At 38.7% G+C, this 18,902-nt stretch overlaps 2 long non-coding RNA genes and 4 other non-coding genes across 6 annotated transcripts; all 6 read left to right on the top strand.

Annotated features, from left to right (window-relative positions):
* Positions 1-2,842: 2,842 nt before the first annotated feature.
* trnan-guu (transfer RNA asparagine (anticodon GUU)) lies at positions 2,843-2,916 on the top strand. The gene has a single exon. It is a non-coding gene; the product is annotated as a tRNA-Asn (tRNA).
* A 3,771-nt stretch (positions 2,917-6,687) lies between these two features.
* On the top strand, positions 6,688-8,114 carry LOC134326901 (uncharacterized). The gene is made up of 3 exons (XR_010014632.1): positions 6,688-7,202; positions 7,347-7,608; positions 7,689-8,114. It is a non-coding gene; the product is annotated as an uncharacterized LOC134326901 (long non-coding RNA).
* Positions 8,115-14,437: 6,323 nt separating this feature from the next.
* Positions 14,438-16,608, top strand: LOC134326925 (uncharacterized). The gene is made up of 5 exons (XR_010014644.1): positions 14,438-14,662; positions 15,259-15,328; positions 15,515-15,560; positions 15,823-15,938; positions 16,299-16,608. It is a non-coding gene; the product is annotated as an uncharacterized LOC134326925 (long non-coding RNA).
* Positions 16,609-17,401: 793 nt separating this feature from the next.
* Positions 17,402-17,473, top strand: trnaq-cug (transfer RNA glutamine (anticodon CUG)). Its single transcript has one exon. It is a non-coding gene; the product is annotated as a tRNA-Gln (tRNA).
* A 400-nt stretch (positions 17,474-17,873) lies between these two features.
* trnaq-cug (transfer RNA glutamine (anticodon CUG)) lies at positions 17,874-17,945 on the top strand. The gene has a single exon. It is a non-coding gene; the product is annotated as a tRNA-Gln (tRNA).
* Positions 17,946-18,256: 311 nt separating this feature from the next.
* On the top strand, positions 18,257-18,328 carry trnaq-uug (transfer RNA glutamine (anticodon UUG)). Its single transcript has one exon. It is a non-coding gene; the product is annotated as a tRNA-Gln (tRNA).
* Positions 18,329-18,902: the final 574 nt, after the last annotated feature.

Raw genomic sequence — 18,902 nt, 5'->3', positions numbered from 1 at the left:
ATGCTTGTCACTTATCACCTTATATTTAAGATTTAATCTATATTTAATCTGTACCATGTACTATATACTTGGAACTGCACCTTCCTGCACTTTCTAATTTCATTCCATTGTTTATTTACACTCAATCAATCCTCATTATCAATAACTGCTCTGTAGCTATGCAGTATATGTAAAGCTCAGGTTACATTCAATCAAATCTATCTATCTATCTATCTATCTATCTATCTATCTATCTATCTATCTATCTATCTATCTATCTATCTATCTATCTATCTATCTATCTATCTATCTATCTATCTATCTATCTATCTAAACCACAGCTTTTCCCTTCACTATTCATTTTGTAACTTTACATATAATAATTCTCACTTATTTTACAACCGTTTCATTCATATATTCATTCATTCATATATTCATTCATTCATATATTCATTCATATATTCATTCACTCATTCCTGTATGAATCCATTATGTACAGATGATGATGTGTGTGTACAGATGATGATGATGTGTGTGTGTGTGTGTGTGTGTGTGTGTGAATAATTATTCGACAAATGCAACTATATCCACATTAATACATTAAGAAGTCCATTAAGAACTACATTATTAAACATTTTACATTGTAAATGTTCGTACACCAAGATTACCGTACAAAACTACTGTCCTTTAACGGCGTCCTACGTCAGCGATGACGTAGTCGCCAGGAACTACGCTTCTAACCACACATCTACAGGTGTAGTTGGAACTACACAGCTTTACCACAGTAGTTACGAACGTTCGTTGGCACTATGCTTTTGAGAAACACCTGTGTCGCCTTACGATGTTTTGAACTATGCAACTTACCAACGTAGTTACAACAGTAGTTCGAACTACGGTTTCGGGAAACACTTGCATCGCAACTGCATCGTTCCAACTATGTAAGTTGCTACCGTAGTTAGCAACTATGCTTTTGGGAAACGCACCCCTGGTCGTGATGTTAGAGAATTAAACCTACATCTCTCTGATGGTCTGATCGATGAGCTGTCTGTTCTGACCTGCTGCTTAAGCCCGGCTAGCTAAGTCGGTAGAGCATGAGACTCTTGATCTCAGGCTCGTGAGTTCGAGCCCCATGTTGGGTTAGTATCTTCTTTTAACGTCTACAGAAACCAAAAGGACGTTCTTCCACTTTGGACAGCCGGTCTCCGGTGACTTATCAGGTGAATATTTGTGCTTGTAGGACTGTTGTTTACTAGTTCAGTTACTTATTTCCACTATTCTGTGGGACTACATGTTGTTGTGTCTCATATCCATTTGATCAAAAGGCAGGTTGTGCAATAAAAGGCACTCGTCCCTGGGTGGGCTCGACTCACCAACCTTTCGTTTAACAGCCGAACGCGCTAACCGATTGCACCACAGAGACACACGCACAGCTGTTTTATTGGACCGTACACACGGGTCACATGATTTGCTAATGTTTACTGAAGTAAAAATTTTAAGTCCAAAAATGGGTGTGGCCCATACAGGGATCGAACCCGCAACCTTGGCGTTATTAGCACCACGCTCTAACCAACTGAGCTAATCAGCCAATGTACAAGGGAAGGTCATACCCACATACCCGATTCTACACTGACAGCCCTTCAGTTATGGACCTGCCACACAGAAACGATGGAGAGCTTTACTGTTGTTGAGCAGAACAGATCTTCGTGTGAGATGACTGAGGTTCATGTATTTTTCTTTTAAGAATAAATAAAAGCTGATGCTTTTAACCTCATACTTTCCTAATACTTTTATTCTACACGGTCTACATTTCTTTTAGTCTTCTGCAGTACAAGAATTCACTAAATTACACAGCCGTTCTCTTTTATTTATTTATTTATTTTTGCCATTGACAAAATTGATTGTAAGCATTTATAAAGGTCATGCCACGTTCATTAGATGAAATGAAGCCAGAATTAAATATAGTAGAAGAACAGGGTGGTATTCTTACCTTCAAAGATCAAATTACTCAAGTTAGAAAGTCCCGATACACAGCGCATGCTCACCTGGTGTTCTTAGCACCACGCTCTAATCAACTGAGCTAACCGGCCAGTTCATCTATTCTCTGTAGATCTTTGTACATAATTCTACACTAACTCCATTCAACCAGCTGCATGGCAGCACAAAAACCATTAGAGAATCTGCACACTTTCAGTGAAGATCAAAGCAAAACTTTACAGTGAGAAATCCTGACTTGAATCAATTTCACTGAGGAATAACAGAAAAACTACATCACAACCTACAGCACTTACAACACAACAGCTGGTTTTAACTACTCTGTACATAAATAATCTGATAATTCAAATAATTACCGCTATCGAGACATCAATTTGGAAGTTATTGTGCCAGAAAAGCAGCAGTTTCATGTTATTATAGTCCCAAAGAAGTCCAGCATCACATGTATGAATGACTACCGCCCCATCACTCTCACACCAATAGTGATAAAATGCTTTAAGAGATCTTAGCTCATATAAATAGCAGTCTTCTATAGCAGTGTAAAGAGCAGGTGGGTATAAGCCCTCTTTATATACAGGGCTGTACTTTAGAACCCTTGCATCATGAACCGGCCCAGGATAACCAACAAAAAACCTATACTGCTATACAAGCTGTACACTGACTACTTTAAGTTATATCCAAGTCTCATTTCTATTGTGTTGTCCCATGAAAAGATATGAATAAAATATTTGCAGAAATGTGAGGGGTGCACTTACTTTTGTGAGATACTGTAAGGTAGCAACACTGAGTGTTATACTGTATTTTAGCCTGACTTAAACATTAGCAAGTCATGTGACCCATGTGTACCGTCCAAGGAAAATGCTGAGCATATGTCTCTGTGGCGCAATTGGTTAGCGCGTTCGGCTGTTAACTGAAAGGTTGGTGGTTCAAGCCCACCCAGGGACGAGTGTCTTTTATTGCACAACCATGTTGATCATAAACCTCAGTGTATATTATCTGGAAACAGATGTTCTTCATATAGAAATATACTTTACATTTGCTGGATGGTAATAACTCTTAGTGAAGTCTTAATGAACAATTAAACATCAATTCAGGTTGTGTTTTCAGTTCAATTGGGAAAAATATTAACAGTAGCCAGAGGTGGAAAGTAACGAATTACTTTTACTCGTGTTACTGTAATTGAGTAGTTGTTTTGTGTACTTGTACTTTTAAAAGTAGATTTTACAACCAGTAATTTTACTTTTTAACATTAAGTATGTTTTGTACTAAGAATTGTAATTCGCTACATTTTAAATAACTTTCGTTAAAAAAAAAAAAAAACACAAATACAGTGGTGTTCAGAAAAATATCAGTGATTTTAAAAAAGTGAATAAAGCACAAAATCATTATAATAACTTTTATTTCCATAAATGCAAATGCACTGAAAATACTACACTTTCAATTCTAAATCAAAACATTAAAAAAATGTAGCCAGTTTGTGTTAATCCTTTACAAAAAGTTAATATTAGGCTGTTCAAAAATAGCAGTGCCAGAATTTTTCTTCAAAAACTAAAAAAATGTATGTATAAACTAAAAAAAAATGTTTGAGGTTTCACTTTACTTTAAATTACTGAACTAATATTCAGTGGCATAACGATTGTTTCCGAGATCTGTGTTGCATGGAGTCGACCAACTTCTGGCACCTCTGAACAGGTATCCAGTCCAGGATGATTAGACTAAATTTCACAGTTCTTCTGCAATTTTGGGTTTTGCCTTAAAAAAAACACACATTTCAGACGTCAGAACACAAGTTCTCTATGAGATTAAAGTCAGGGGATTGTGCTGGCCACTCTATTACCTCAATTTTGTTTGTCTGTAACCAAGATGTTTTGGGTCATTGTCATGTTGAAACACCCATTTTAAGGACATTTCTTCTTCCACATAGGGCAACATGATCTGCTCAAGTATTCTGATATATTTAAACTCATCCATGATCCCTCGTATGTGATAACTAGGTGTAACACCATGGTATGAGAAACATCCCAATATCATCATTTTGTACCACCATGCTTTACTGTCTTCACAGTGTACTGTGGCTTGAATTCAGTGCTCAGGGGTCGTCTGACATACTGTCTACGGCCACTAGACCCAAAAAGAACAACTTTGCTTTCACCAGTACACAAAATGTTGAGCCATTTCTCTTTGGACCAGTCAATGTGTTCCTTGGCAAATTTGAACCCATTCAGGATGTCTTTGTCTTAACAACGGGATTTTGAAAGGAGTTCTTGCTGGTAAATTGGCTTCACTTAATCATCTTCTGTCCTACTGCTAACTTCAGATGTTCCTTGATCTTTCTGGAGGTGATCACTGGCTGAACCTTTGCCATTTTGGCTATTCTTCGATCCATTCGAACAGTAGTTCCACGCTTCCTTCTGCGTCTTTCAGGTTTTGGTTGTCACTTCAAGGCATTTCAGATCATTTTAACTGAGTAGCCAATAATTTGCTGCACTTCTCTGTATGTTTTTTCCCTCTACAATCAACTTTCTAATCAAAGTACGCTGTTCATCAGAACAATGTCTGGAACAACCCATTTTACCCAGTATTTCAGAAGGAAATGCACTATGACCAACCTGTGCAACATTTGCCACCCTCCTACCTTAAATAAGGGCCAAAATTGACACCCGTTCTTCTGCAGAATGAATGACTTCACCAATTGAACTCCTCACTGCTATTATTTTGAACAACCCTCTTTCAATCAATGCTTCGATTACTCAGAATAAGCGGCATGCATGTCCTAATTGTTGGGTTTGTTTTGTTTTCATTACTGTACTACACTTTCAAGTAAATTATTTGCTATGTAGAAATAGCATTTCTACTAAAAACAGTGATCAGGTTAATGGTGTTGGACTGCTATTTTTTTCACACCACTGTATATACAAAACAGTTACATGTGCAAAAATATGAAATAGAAAAAAAATATTAATAAAAACAGTGCAAAATAATAACAATAAAAATGATAATATTTACATTAATGAGGTAATTACCTCTCTCTCTCTCTCTCTCTCTCTCTCTCTCTCTCTCTGTGTGTGTGTGTGTGTGTGTGTGTGTCGCTTGCTCTCTCCGCTATACTGAAAGTGATTTGAATTTCGACAATAAACAGCTCTTATTATGACTGACTGATTCCCTCTACTGATAGAAGCGGAATGGTTGAATTACAGCCGATAAGAACCACACAGAAATATAAATATGTATTATAACGGCTCCCAGAGGCGCGACTCGGTTCCTTTTGTTTATTTTAAAGAGCCGTTTTAACGACTCATCACTATAGGCAAGGCACGCAACCCGCGTTGATGTTGTAGCATGGGGAAAGGGGCGTGTGAGACACATTTTGATGTTTGAGGCGACTAATGGTCTACATTTTCATGATAAGTTGACTTTTTTGTATTTTATTATTTTATTTTTAATTTATTTCATAATATCAGTAACGTGAGAATATTTTTGACGGCACCCCTGACGAAGCCAGACGCGGCACCCCGGTTGAGAAAGGCTGCTCTAACCAACTGAGCTAACCAGCCAGTTAAGCTTTTCTCTTTAGATCTTTGTACATAATTCTACACTAACTCCATTCAACCAGCTGCATGGCAACACAAAAACCATTTGAGATTCTGCACACTTACAGTGAAGATCTGTAAAAATGAGCGGCTCCTAAACTGAATTTGGTTGTTATTGCACCAGAAATGCAGCAGTTTCATGTTATTTTAATGATCTGAGATCTCAGTCCTACTTCAGACATCACTGTCTAGTCATTTCTTATGTTCAGACATTCTTAATCCACATCTAAGAGGTTTTGTGGGTTCTTATGTGTGTACTATCTAAACTATACAGTATATTTTTGGCACATTTGACACTCATCGAGCACTTTATTAGGAACCTATCTGATACCTGCAATATTTGATTATAAGCTACACCTACCACACAAATAAATTTTTTGGGTATACAGTTACTGACTGTAGCACACCTGTCACCGTGTACCATTTTCGTACCCTGTTTATCAGAAGAAAGGGACCCCTAGAGGTCCAACACAAACACAAAAAAATTTATGAATTAGTGTAGCAGGTGCAACAGTGTTTTTGGGATTTATTAGGAACACATACCCTGTTAGCACTGGTTAGCAAATCTTTACGCTGCTGCTACTACTGGCTTTAATATGACTTTGGAGTGTGTCTGTGGGAATTTGTGCCCATGTGGTCAAGTTCAGTCAAGCTTCATGCAGATTTTGCAATGGAACGTTTAAACCTGTAGCCTAGTGGTTAGGGTACTGGACTAGTAATCAAACGGTTGCTGGTTCAAGCCTCACCACTGCCAGGTTGCTGCTGTTTGGCCCTTGAGCAAGGCACATAACCCTCGGTTGCTCAGATTGTATACTGTAACTGTACTAAGTCGCTTTGGATAAAGGCGTCTGCTAAATACTGAAAATGTAAATGTAAACCTAAGAGATTCTCCAGCACCACCACTTACGATTGTTTTATTTGTTATAAGAGAATCTTGAGAGAACATGTCAAACTCCGTACAGAAAGTGACCACATGCCAGGTTTTGAAGCCATGTCTGAATACTAATGGAGCATGCTTGTTTAAAAAACGGTGCTCAGTGCAATGATAGAAAGTCTTTAAATCTACTGGATGAAGGTGCATTATGACATCATAAGTTCTATTAGAACACTAAGGTGTAAATCAGAGTTTGAAGAGCAGCTACATGCAGAACTGCAGAAGCCACTTCACATTTTGCTGATCAGCTTTCTCCCAAGATGTTCAGGATCGTCTCTCAACAACTACTCCAGGCCGCTGGACGGTTTAGCGGCCTGGCTAAGACACACTACAACTCTCAGTGTGAAAAGCCTGCAGCTCCGAGGATGAGACTCCGAAAGGTCGTCGATTCAGGGAACAAAAACCTGGCCAGGGTCTGGAGCGAGTACGCCAGGCGGTATCCTTTGATTTTAGACCCCAAGGACTTGCTGTTGAAAACTTCATCGGTCGACCCTGTCGCTGGTGAAGCAGAGAATAGCAGAGCAAGTCCATCATCTACTGGATTTGATCATTTGTTCCTGGAAGCTGCTCTGGTTGCACTCGGACTGGGCATTACATCCATACAGGGGTTATGCCTCATGGCCGTCGCCACCTGTGTGCTCTGATGGTCCGGAAAGGGCCAAGAGGGCTCGCCACCAGCCAGAGGAAACTTCTAGACCTCAGACCGGGTAAAACTAAACACAGTGTTATTACCCGAGTGTAATTCAGGTTTTGTGGGACTTTAATAAGCACAAAATATTTAATAGTACAGGTGGATGTCGAGAGCGGCCATATAGAAATAAGGAATCTGCCTACTTTCCTTCTACTCACAGATCCAGCACGTCAACTTTATGGACATCGTCTTAGAGCTGGTGCTGCTGGGAATTCTGGGAAGAGCGAGGGTGCATCAGATCATTTCAGTAAGAGAGTCTGTGCTCTATAGAGTCTAGAATGAATCTGTGCTGCACTACAAGTGTAGTCAAACACCGGAGACGAAGGCTCTTTTTGGACCAGCTGATTGCTCTCATCTATTCGTGCGTTACGCCCAGATGGACTGAATGGCAGTACACAGAGCGTTATTTATTCCATCTTCAGGTGCGTGTTCTTTACACCACGAATGATCTCGAATAGAACTGTCTGCTAGTAATCTGTTATTTATTATTTTTCTCTCTCAGACTGAGATGCTGAACTTCCTGGATGAAATCTTCACTCTGGACGAGTCTTTGTACGCAGAACCTGAAGCCCTGGCTGCTGCACTGGAGACGCTTTTATGGCGGAGCCTCCGACGGTTTCATGAAAGGCTGGAAACAGAACACATCTAAAAGCCAACCTTGATTAGAACCTTTATTTAACTGTCAGGGATGCATGTCTGGTGGTTGACGTGTTGTTAATGTGTGTTCACAGTTTCTGTACCTGTGGAGGTGCGTCAGGACCCAAGACATGGGCGACATGTGAAGATACCACCAATTTATTGAGATTTCAGAGAGACGTGCTGCCATTAAGTTTACGTCTTTACATCAGGACAACGCCCGGATGACTTCGTGGACCAGATCCAGATGTGTAAAAGCTGATGTTCTGTGAAAATGTAATAAAAAGAAGAAACTGTGATTCGTTCATTCTCTGGTGTCTTTATTCTCTAAAAGAAAAGATTTCCAATGATTTCACTCATTGCTATAAAAAGTTGGGACGGAGGCAGAATAAGAGTGGAAGGTTTATAGAAGATTACAGTTACAGTTGCTCTCCATGCTGCTCTTTATTTTGAGGGAATTTGAGTTGTGAGATGTGGGAAGAAACTGGGAACTGGAATGTGGACACAATACAGAGGAAGTAAGGTGTCCAGATATTTGAGGAAAAGAGGCTGTATGTAAGGTGTCTGCGGCGTCAGTAGAACCTACACCGGTTCCTGATGTCGCAGGCTTTACAGATCACCTAGGAGCATGGCCTCATATAGATGACCTGCAGCTGTGACTTCCCTATTTAAGGGGGCGTCACCAGGCTGCAGGCGTCGCACCTTTTGTTTCCTTTTCTTTCTTTTGTTTGGCATGGTGACACACCACGAACTTGCTTTCTTAGGGACAGTCTGGTTACCCCCGGCGCTCCTAGAGCGTTGGGGTGTGTAGGTCGCAAGGCCGAGGTAAGTTAGGGTTTTGGTTCTCTTGGTTAGGGATAGCTGGTGCGGTTTTTTACAGTCCTCGAGCTGTTGTTTATTTTTGGTGTTTAGATTCAGCTATCGCTAGCAATGCTAGCATGAAGCTAAGACCAAGCTAACCGCTATCTCACAGCAGCCCTTAAGCCAAAAGCTGCCGCGGGTTCTTTACAGCCGTCGTGGCTTCTTTACAGCCGTCGTGGCTAAGCGGTTAAGCCATTGCTTTTTCCGTGTCCGTTAGTCCCGGTTCAAATCCACCCTTTTGACTCCTATGCCAATGTTTTTTTTACCCAGTCACTACGTGCTGGTGTTAATGCCCGAGTGGCTTTTACTATAAGCCGTTTTCGCTCTGGCTATTCCCAGTCTCTACGTACTGGTGACAATGCCCGAGTGGCTTTTATTATAAGCCGTTTTCGCTCCGGCCATTCCCAGTCTCTACGTACTGGTGACAATGCCCGAGTGGCTTTTACTATAAGCCGTTTTCGCTCCGGTTATTCCCAGTCTCTACGTACTGGTGACAATGCCCGAGTGGCTTTTATTATAAGCCGTTTTCGCACCGGCCATTCCCAGTCTCTACGTACTGGTGACAATGCCCGAGTGGCTTTTGTAATAAGCCGTTTTCGCTCCGGCCATTCCCAGTCTCTACGTACTGGTGACAATGCCCGAGTGGCTTTTATTATAAGCCGTTTTCGCTCCGGCCATTCCCAGTCTCTACGTACTGGTGACAATGCCCGAGTGGCTTTTGTAATAAGCCGTTTTCGCTCCGGCCATTCCCAGTCTCTACGTACTGGTGACAATGCCCGAGTGGCTTTTATTATAAGCCGTTTTCGCTCCGGCCATTCCCAGTCTCTACGTACTGGTGTTAATGCCCGAGTGGCTTTTATAATAAGCCGTTTTCGCTCCGGCCATTCCCAGTCTCTACGTACTGGTGACAATGCCTGCGTGGCTTTTCGTATAAGCCGTTTTCGCTCCGGCCATTCCCAGTCTCTACGTACTGGTGACAATGCCCGAGTGGCTTTTATTATAAGCCGTTTTCGCTCCGGCCATTCCCAGTCTCTACGTACTGGTGACAATGCCCGAGTGGCTTTTCGTATAAGCCGTTTTCGCTCCGGCCATTCCCAGTCCCGACGTGCTGGTGTTAATGCCCGAGTGGCTTTTATTATAAGCCGTTTTCGCTCCAGCCATTCCCAGTCTCTATGTGCTGGTGTTAATACTCGAGTGGCTTTGACAATAAGCCGATTTTTGCTTTTTTTTGTTTTCGTTACCCGGGTTTTCAGTTTGATGTGTTTTTTCCCGTTGCGGCATTTGTAAGCGCACGGGCTTTTCTTTATTCAGCAGCTTCGTCCGGGGTTTCCCACCCCGATCCAGTTATGTTTTCCTTTGCGTGGTCTTTTGTTTATAATTATTTATTGTTAAATAAAGAATTATAATTTAATTTATCTCTGCATCTTGGGTCCTTTCTCTCCCCGCGTAACACTGTATATGGCAAAGGAACCAAATTACTGCTCCTATTTTATACTTACACTTATCACAGTTCTAATAAATAAGGGTTAAGGGCCTCGCTTAGGGACCCAACAGTGACAACTCGCCAATGGTGTGGCTTGAACTGGAAACCTTTTGATTGCTAGCCCAGTACCTTAACCACTAATACCAAGTTCACACTACACGACTGTGTTCAGATCTCTGTTCAGTTAACACTACACAGTGGACAGTGAGTGTAGAAACAACCCAGCTAGCACGATAGATCTTGGCCGATTCCGGCTCCGGTTCGGCAGTGTCGGCTGTCTGTCTGCCCCGCATCTGGCCCGATTATGGCTGCATGTCGGCACTGTCGGCTGACTGAGACTTGGCTACATTGCGGCACCCCACATCTGGCCCGATTATGGCTGCATGTCGGCACTGTCGGCTGACTGAGACTAGGCTACATTCCGGCACCCCACATCTGGCCCGATTATGGCTGCATGTCGGCACTGTCGGCTGACTGAGACTAGGCTACATTGCGGCACCCCACATCTGGCCCGATTATGGCTGCATGTCGGCACTGTCGGCTGACTGAGACTAGGCTACATTCCGGCACCCCACATCTGTCCCGATTATGGCTGCATGTCGGCACTGTCGGCTGACTGAGACTAGGCTACATTCCGGCACCCCACATCTGTCCCGATTATGGCTGCATGTCGGCACTGTCGGCTGACTGAGACTAGGCTACATTGCGGCACCCCACATCTGGCCCGATTATGGCTGCATAACAATGATAACTGACAAGTGATTTTTAATTATTACCTTAATGTTAATACATGGTGGTGTCAGATAGAATCAGTTCACTACTTCAATACGAAAGGTTCCCTGAACGCATGCGCGAGGCTTTAGTTCAGTTTAAATAAGAGAACCGTTATCTTTTACACTTATTCACTCAGGATTTCAAGGTAACGTTAACTGCTCCTCTTTAGGACTAAAACTTACTAAAACATTATATTAAAAATACTGATATACTGTAGTAACAGAACAATAAACTGTATGTTTTAATGTTAGCCAAAAATGCTAGCTTGGCCAGTATGGTCAACTAACTATCTAGCCAGCTATACATAAATATGGCAGCAAAGGCTATCAAAAATCATTTAAAACATACATCTAAAGGAAACTTACACTGATATTATGAATACGATTTAAACATAGTAATAATTACATTAGTTATCTATACCTACATTTGTATGGAGCTGGTGGTCCACCTTTTTTGAGTAAGGGTCGTGATGTATATAAAAGGTTGGTTACATTAGTTCTTCCTGGCAGTTGACAATATTATAAAAACTTTTAGTCATTGGCTGGCATAAATAACCCAGGAAACATGTTTACAAAGACAAAACACATTATCATGCCTAAAGCACTTATTTACAAGTCTTTATGAAGTTCCTTGATTGAATGATTGAACCCTTCTATTACCTTTGGGGTCAGTTTGACCCCATTCAATGTTTAACGTCTTTAAATAAATGATTTACATCATTTTTTCTGCTTCATATTTAATGACTTTTCCTAACTTAATGTGGACAACTGGGTAAACATAAAATTAACATGATAATATGTTTTCAGTGTCCTGTACACATGTTCTTTGGGGTCAGTTTGACCCCAGGCTGTTTTAGCTGTAAAAAACATATAATAAATATCAACATTTTACACACATTTGTTTTGGTTGTTTAGGTGATATTGAGGTCACTATGACATGCAATTTTCTAATCTTAAAAAAACTTTAAGGCCCTAACCCAACATACTCACAACTGTAGTAGTGCGAGAACCACTGATAGTTCACACAACATGGGGGAGGGAAAAACATCATCCTCACGAGATTTTTGATATTTCTCATGCTGTGGGGACAGGAAAATATAGAGACAGAGGATGATGTTGAGGAGGACCCTGATTATGAGGCCTCCTCCTTTGATGAGAATGAGACCCTCAGTGTTGACCCTTCTTTTGTTTCTCAACCACCAGCAAACACACTACCTTCCAAAAATTTGGAAGTTATTATGGTCTGTCTCCCCACTTGAACAACAGGGTAGACTTAGTGCTGCTAATGTCATCAAAATGGTTCCAGACCCCACCAGATACGCTGTCAGCCATGTCAAGACATAAAATCAGCATTTGAGCTCTTCATAACACCACCACTTGAAAGGAAATATGTAAGATTTAGACAAATTTAGAGAGGTGTGTGTATGGGGACAGTTGGGAAGACTTGGATGTGACCCACTTGCAAGCTTACATTGGGTTGCTCATTTTGGCAGGAGTGTACAAGTCAAAAGGTGAAGCAACAGCAAGTCTTTGGGCTGCTGACACTGGAAGGGCACCATGTCTCTAAACACATTTCATATTTAACCACACCCACCTTCACTCCAAACCTACTGTTACACACTGACCCAGCGGCTTTTTCTTCATCAAAGCTACACAATGAGACAAAGATCAGCTCATACTTTCATTCTTACTAAAACACATTCAACTGACTTTTAAAGTGAAGTTCAAAATGTTATACAGACATCGTCGCCATCTAGTGCTGCTAGAAATAAATTACAGCTTGTTGCTTGGGTACAGATTTGTGACTTTATTATTATTATTATTTTATTTTTATAATTATTAATTTTTACTTTATGTTTGTTGTAATAAAAATAAACTCTTCATGTTTTAAGTGTAAAATCATAAACAGCACCATCTATAAAGATGAATCCTCTTGTGCTTATAGACTAGTTGGTTTGTAGTGTTATTTTTAAGCTTCTACTGGTGTGAATGTGTGAGTTGGAAAACAAAACATGACATTAGAGAAACTGCATGGAAGAACGTCTAGGACTGACTGTAGTCCTCTCTAAAGCTACCTGAGCAGTGTTGGGGTAATTACTCAAAAAAGTAATCCATTACTCATTACTTATTACTTAACTACAATTGTAATGGGATTACTTTACTCATTACATCCTGGAAAATATAATCTCGTTCCTCATTACTTTACTTTCACGTTACATTCTAAACCCAAACAAATACTGTATACTGGAATCACATCTACAAACAAATTCCATTTATTTACTTTATTTTAGTTTCAGAAAAATCCTCTCTTGTGCAGAGATGTGCCTGTGTTTGTTTCTGCTTTAAAACATACACGCCATGAACCAATCAGATTTAACATCATTAAACGAGTTTATTCCTTAATTATTTGTCCTTATACTAGAGGAGCGACTCGGTTCCTTTAGTTCATTTCAAAGAGTCGTTCAATAGAATCGGTTCGTTTGTGAACGACTCATCCCTCATCACAGTAACTGTAATGTCATTACAAATATGTAACTGTACCCAGGAAAAAATGTACTGTGAAGTTTTACAGTAAAACTGTTAAGTTTACAGTTGAACCATAAAAGTTCACAGTTCTACTGTCATTTTTACAGTTTGACCATAAGTACAACTGTGAACTCTCATGTCACTATGAAGTTCATTCTAACCTTTTCAGTGTTTAATAATATTGACTGTGAAGTTTACAGTAAAACTGTTAAGTTTACAGTTGAACCATAATAGTTCACAGTTCTACGGTCATTTTTACAGTTTGACCATAAGTACAACTGTGAACTCTCATGTTACCATGAAGTTCATGGCCACCTCCTCTGGTGTTTAATAATGTTGACTGTGAAGTTTACAGTTCAACTGTAAACATGATATTGTTGAATTGTTAAATTCAGTCAACTTACAGTTTAAAGTTCAACTAGGAATAGTTCATAGTCACCTCTTCTAATGTTTGATGTTTACAGTAATTTACAGTTTAACTATGGCCATATAGGTAAACGACAAGATACAAATATCAAGACAATAATAATGTATACAATATTTATGTATTATTTAAAGTAGGTATGTGAATGAAGGGTGTAAATGTATGTGTGTGGGGGTAAATTAATTACATGACATGAAAAACATGTCAAAAAAACATTATTTACATCTAAAAAAAAATAGATGATTAACAATATTCCAATAAAAAAAGAATACAGCACAGATTTACATATTTATAATATTACAAAAATACAAATAACCTCATGCAGACAGGACAAATATTACATTACATCAATATTACATCAGACAGATGACTTTATAACCTTTTATTCTGCCTGTTCTGCACAAACCTCTCCTCTACACACATCATGTCAGACATCATGTCAGTCTGGACATCTGGGCATGCGCACATGCGCACTTGATTTGAGACCGTTATTTCAACCAAGCGTCTCGAGCTTCTCAGGTGAACCGCGCGAAATACAAATTTAGTGTCAGTTTCAGTGATTTAATTCTCAAAAACGAGTCTGTTAAAGTCCGCGCTGTGTATCTGCTTAAAGATAAAGTTCCTGCTACATGTGTTATTGAGTCAGAACTTATTAAAGGACAAGAATCTGACGACGGAAAATCTCGTCAACGGTTAAACTGTTTATCTGGAAAGTGAGAAATGGATAAAAAGACGTTGGTGAAGCGGCGCGCGCTAAACCCTGAAGTTCGATGGTAAGTCAAAAACTTAAACCGTTTATAATAATAAACAATAATATCTTTACTGTGCCTGAAATGTTATTAAAAATAAGTGGCCATATTAGAAAGCCGAAAATAACACAGGTCTCAGGATTCGATGTCTTCAAATGAGTTACTTGGGACGTTACTAAACCATTAGCATTAACAGTCTGTTATCTGACGGTAGTTGATTGTGCTCTTTTTAAATGCTTAGTAATACTTGCAACACGTTAAGACTGGTACAATTACTTAGTTTATAGTGTTGTTACAGTGCTGAACTACACTATAATAAACCTAATAAATCACTTTGTATGATTTTAAGTGTACAGATAATATTACTAAGAAATGAACATAGAGAAGTTTGTAAATGCTTTTAATACTTCCTACGAGACAATTCACCTTTATGTCTTATTTATACACATATCTCTACATTAATTAAATGTGGACGTTAACCTGCAAGTTGCTCTTAAAATAGTAAGCCCACCAACAACCCAGGGAAAACCCTGCATTTGTGCCACTGTGTTTAAGCTATTGTAGCATTCTGTTAACTACAGATTTTAAATATGAAATTAAAAACAGTATTTTTATTCCAGGAAAATGGTCACATGTCAAGGAGGGCTGCTGAGGTTGAGAGAGTCTCAGTGTCCAACAGTGAAGACCCGGGTATTGTAGATAACATGATCTGCCTACATTTACATCAGCACATAAGGACATGTTTTCCATATTCTTGTTCATGATAGTAGCAGCAAGTTTGATATTCAGTCCATTGCTTTACAACCACATCCACAGAATGTTACTGTTTTTGTAGATAACTCAGATAACTGCATATTCTAAATCATTTCATTCTAGGACTATGCTGTAAAAGAGAACATTGCCTGGATCTGGGAAACTTAAAGTAAGTGCTAGTTGATTTTTTAAAAATAGATTGTGTTTAAAATATATTTGTGTAAAAACATGTAAAACAACTCACTTCTTTACAGTTTTGGTGCTGACAATGTCTTTTCATCCATCCATTCATCCACCTTTGTGCCCGCCTGCCCATCTATATATGCTTAAAGCCCTGACTGTTTTTAGCTTCTGTTGGGTTACTACGGGGTAAATGCTAAACTGTGTACTGATTGCATAGCTGCTGATTAATTGTTTGATTCTTTTTCTAGTAACTAGTGAATCAGATGGGCCATGCCGATCCATCTTAAGGCAGTCTGAGCTACTAAAATAATGAAATTAAAAAGAGAGAAGATCTGTCTGCGTCAGTGCTTTAGTGCAGATGAAGGTAAGTCATGTTTTTCAGCAATAAATATTTTTTGCACCATAAGAATTAATTGTAAGATCACAAAGTTCTTATATCTCGTCATATATTGAGCACTCAAACAACAGATTATATTGAAAAAATTAAATACACTGTACTTTGTCTGTCACTTTAATTTCTGCTTAAGATCAATCAATCTTTTGAACATGTATAAACATATGTTTGCATTTACATATTGATACGCTCACCAAGTATATGCTTTATGATACATCAGATGTAATGCATTGCTGATCAAATATATTAGGGCCCCTGTAGCTTAGAGGTGATGGCGGCATATGTTTGATTATTTATTTTATTTATTTATTTATTTTTGCATTTTTAAAGGTGGTCGAACATATTTTCCCCATGAAGGAGGTCCAGAAAGTGTACTTCACCAGCAAATTCAACAATGTGGACAAGCTAGGAAAACAAGAGGTGTAATTCATGTCACAATTCACACCCCCACACACACACTCAGACACAGGACACATCCAAGCACCCAATACTGCCATAATTAAATGCATAGTGAATGATTATAAATTAGATTTTTCATTATGTATGTATAGAGTTTATATATATAGATTTATACCACAATACATTATTCAGTTATATAATTGTATATATTGCTGTATAATAAAAATATATTATTGTATAATTACCATCGTAAAATAAATTATTAAGTGTAATATAATTGTTATTATATAACAAATACAATCTATTACTATTATTTTCTATATTACTATTATTATAGTACATTTAACATTACAATATAGAATGCCAAGTAAATGTGTTATCAGTTTACCATTTAGAAGGAATCCTTACCAGTTGTTTTTGTGCATGTTTGAAATTATACCGTTGCTTAATAAATGGAGTTGTGAGATTTATACATTGTATTGTATTGTATTGTATAATGTCAAAGTGCAGTAATTACAGTCAAAGTAAACTGTGAAGTTCAGAGTAAAACTGTTTACCAAGTTTACAGTGGAACTGTTAAACTTCACAGTAAAATAATCAATCAGGTTTACAGTTTTACTATGAAATTGTTTATAGTAGAACTGTGAAATAATTCATGGTCAAACTGAAAGTTCGTAGTGGAACTGTCAATTAGATTACTTTGAAATTTCACAGTAGAACCATGAAGTGGCCAAATTACCATCAATTCATAGTAGAACTGTAAAATAATTCAGTTTTACTATGAAATTGTTTATAGTAAAACTGTGAAATAATTCATGGTTTTACTGTAAAAGTTCATAGTAGAACTGTCAACTAGATTACTATGAAAGTTCACAGTAGAACCATGAAGTGGCCAAATTACCATCAAAAGTTCATAGTAGAACTGTAAAATATTTCACAGTTTTACTATGAAATTTCACAGTACATTTTTTCCTGGGTAATGGTGTAATTATTAACCTTTGTGCTCAATTCTTCATTAAAAACATGTCTTTTGTGGTTCCATGGTGTAATGGTTAGCACTCTGGACTCTGAATCCAGCAACCTGAGTTCAAATCTCAGTGGAACCTGGCTTTATTTAGGTAAAAACACTGTTATCAATGCTGAGAAGACAATAGTGTTTCACATATGACTGCTCTATGCCAAATTAGACACAAAATGGCAAGTCATTGTTTACAGCGAAATCTACATGCCAACTGCGTCCTGAACTTAATGCCATTTTCCAACAGTGGAACGTTTTGTTGTGATTTTGATACTTGGGTGGCAATGTTTAACTAAAAGTACTTTTATTTAGTGTTTAAAACTTCTAAATTACCTCAGTTTTTTCAACTGATTTCAATTAATTATATCAATCACGTAAGTTTAAATATAAATAACTTGAGATGTAAAAGTAAAGTCTGAAGTTGTGTATTTTTTGCTTTATTTACTCAGCAAATGCTGAATCATTACGTTTAGTGTTTGTGGTGTCAGGGTTTCATGGTGTAATGGTTAGCACTCTGGACTCTGAATCCAGCAATCTGAGTTCAAACCTCGGTGGGACCTTACTGCTTTTATTTGGGGCCCGGTGTGAGGTCCAAGATTGAGAAACATTAGCAGTTTCAGGATGGTAGCATTCAGCGCATGTGCAGTACAACAGAGAGTTTAGAGTCACCTTAAATTACATTTTAATTTCCATCCATTCATCCAGCCTGAATATCATAATAGCACTAGTAGTGTTATAGTGTTCCACATGTGACTGCTCCATCCCAAAATATAATCGCAAATCATTGTTTACAGCACCATCCAACAGCCACCCTGCTCTTAAATGACTAATTATTAACTTTTGGGCTAAAGTAAGTAAGCCCTCACTGTGTGGTTCCATGGTGTAATGGTTAGCACTCTGGACTTTGAATCCAGCGATCCAAGTTCAAATCTCGGTGGATCCTGGTTTTATTTAGGTAAAAACACTGTTATCAATGCTGAGTAGAGAATAGTGTTCCACATGTGACTGCTCTATGCCGAATTGTAACACCAAAAGGCAAATGATTGTTTACAGCGCCATCTACCTAAAGGTTTAGAAACTTTAGCAGTATCAGGATTGTAGCGTTCAGCGCATGTGCAAGTACAACAGAGCGCTTGTGGGGTGTAGACCACGATTACTTGTGCTAGTTGTGTCGACCAAGTAGATCACCATTCAGGAAGGTATATCAGTGCCAAAATACGAGCCAGTTTGTTCAGTAAAACTTTATAAGCCAACAGCAGCGAATAAACTTAAGAGTCACCTTAGATTACATGTTAACTCCCATCTATCCATCCAGCTTAATTAAATACCATAAACACTACGTACAAAACATGTTGTACAGAGATCGTTCCCATCTAGTGGTGCTAGATAAATTACAGCTTGTTGCTTGGGTACAGATTTGTGACATTATTATTAAATTGCTGTTGTTGTGTTTGTTGTTATTTTTTAACTGTTCATGTTTTTGAGTGTAAAACCATAAACAGCACCGTCTATAAATA

Source organism: Trichomycterus rosablanca, chromosome 14 (genome assembly GCF_030014385.1).
Source record: "Trichomycterus rosablanca isolate fTriRos1 chromosome 14, fTriRos1.hap1, whole genome shotgun sequence".
NCBI lineage: Eukaryota > Metazoa > Chordata > Actinopteri > Siluriformes > Trichomycteridae > Trichomycterus > Trichomycterus rosablanca.
This window is presented reverse-complemented; position numbering and strand designations above follow the sequence as displayed.